This window comes from Cucurbita pepo, chromosome 12 (assembly GCF_057944985.1).
Source record: "Cucurbita pepo subsp. pepo isolate OVF chromosome 12, ASM5794498v1, whole genome shotgun sequence".
Classification (NCBI taxonomy): Eukaryota; Viridiplantae; Streptophyta; class Magnoliopsida; order Cucurbitales; family Cucurbitaceae; genus Cucurbita; species Cucurbita pepo.
The window spans coordinates 8,018,037-8,020,386 of NC_141809.1; the positions used below are offsets into that span (position 1 = coordinate 8,018,037).

General features: G+C 33.7%; 1 pseudogene; it reads left to right on the forward strand.

The window, feature by feature from the left end:
- Positions 1-291: 291 nt before the first annotated feature.
- LOC147789932 (exopolygalacturonase pseudogene) lies at positions 292-1,053 on the forward strand (annotated as a pseudogene).
- The last annotated feature ends 1,297 nt before the right edge of the window (positions 1,054-2,350 follow it).

Sequence of the window (2,350 nt, forward strand, 5' to 3'; positions counted from 1 at the left end):
TACCCACGTCAAATATTTCTTTTTATTTTTTATTTTCTTCACTTTTTGTCTCTAATGGCCATTGAGCAACATATAATTTGTATACTGTATTTGCTGGCCTACCTAGAACCTAAAGCTCAGATACGAAATGACCGCTCTAACCAACTAAGCTACAAGAGCCACTTCGAAAAGTATTTGTACCTTTGGTATACAAAATATTGTTCTAAAAAACTAGAATCATTTTTCTTTTTAGTCTCTATACCCACGTCAAATTTAAAGTCCATCAAATATAATATCAATAATATCAATATAATGACACCAGAAAACAGTCCAAACTCTGATGGAATACACATCGGTCCATCAAATAAGATCACAATCACAAAGTCCAAAATTGCAACTGGAGATGATTGCATTTCTCTTGGAGATGGAAGCAAACTAATTGAAGTCACCAACGTGACGTGCAGACCAGGACATGGAATAAGCATCGGAAGTCTTGGAAGATACACTAACGAAGAACTTGTTGAAGGTGTCATCGTAAAGAACTGCACGTTAATTAACACCACTAATGGTGTTAGGATCAAAACGTGGCCAGCTTCTGCTGCTAGCAGCACCGCCACCAATATGCACTTTTTGGACATTATAATGGTCAATGTTAGCAACCCTATTCTAATAGACCAAGAGTATTGTCCGTGGAATCAGTGCAATCGGCAGGTATGGATCGCATTCTCGAACCTTTCATTCATTTTTTCATTATAACTTAACAAATAAACCATTTGTTGTCTCATTTTAATTTTCAGATTCCTTCAAAAATTAAGATTAGTACAGTGAGCTTCAAGAACATTAGAGGAAGTTCTGCAACTCTGCTGGCAATCAAACTTATTTGCAGCCGTCACTTACCATGTGACGATGTAAAAGTAAGCAACATTGACCTCACTTACAATGGAATAAAAGGTCCTATTTCTTCCCAATGCACGAATGTGAAACCTATCATTTCAGGAAGACCGAACCCCAAGATATGCTCCTCTCCTTATGTTGTCCAATGGATTGTTCATTGCCATAGAACTTCAAATATAATAGACAACCTTAATTAAAAAAGAAGACCGCCTCTATCCATTTGACTCTCATTCTTTTGAGTTTCTTTTGTTGTACTTTTCGAAATAAATAAGATGGTCGACTGTTTGAAGGAGACTTTGTGTCGTGAACAACCTAATGTTTTTATTACCACCACCTTATATAATAAAATTGTTCCAAGTCTTGTTTTTTTCGTTCAAGTTTTGAATTCGAAATAAGACAACGTAATTGTAACAACCATTATTAAAAAAAAAACTAATCCATTACTCAAGAAAAGAATCTTTAACCAACCAAAATATCTAACTCCTCTTTCAATTAGTTACCCTAAACAAATCAATTACCATTAGAAATCTTTTAGACAGAATGGATGAGTTAGATTGAATCTCCTAACTACTTCCCATATTGCACAGATCCATCATTATTGTTAAAGAAGAATTAAAATTTGAGGTGACTAATCCAACAAGTCGTGTCCTTCAATCTATCTTTTTTGTCAATCGTGTAATTTTGGTTGCAACTTTTGGATATGACTTGTTAAAATTTAGCTTTCAGATTAGAAAATTAAGTGACAATGATTAATATGTATTTTAGGAATTTACATTTAATATCGAATTATCTACCTATTTATCCCGACCAAGTTTAGTTATAGGAAAAATGTCCATAGTCCTAGAAAAATTAAATATCAAAAGTAGCTAAATGTTATAGGAGTTTAATGTACCAGAACTCATCAAAATTTGCCCAAATCCATGGTAAATAAGGCCAAAAAATAATAGAAATCACAAAAGAGAGAAAATAAAAACAGAATTTGGTCTTGATCGATGATGCTATGTTTCGTGTTTTCAAGTCTTAAGATATTTGTTGTTCGTGAGTTTAGCTGGGTCGAGTTGAGATATTTTTAGACCTAACGCAATTAATTGGATCATAAATTTATTCAACTCAAACAACCCTTACTACATAATTAAATCTTTTGATTTTATTGTTTAGAATAAAATCTTAAGAAAAAGAAAAAAAAAAGGAACTAACCCATTTGGAAATGGCAAATGTTTCCCTGCTAAGATTTGGACCACGATTTCAAATTTGGATTCAGCAACTAGCAACTGATACCCTTGACGTTCCCCTGCATCTACCATGACATACCTACATTACCAACTTATCTTGAATTGCTTATAAGAGTGAAAACTATCCACACAAACCAACACCATTTTTTGTAGCATGCTTTTTCCTTACTCACATGCCTCCTAAGATGTAATCTCATACCTAAAATTTGGACCTTGGGAATCCAAATTTGGCATCTAATGGCCCC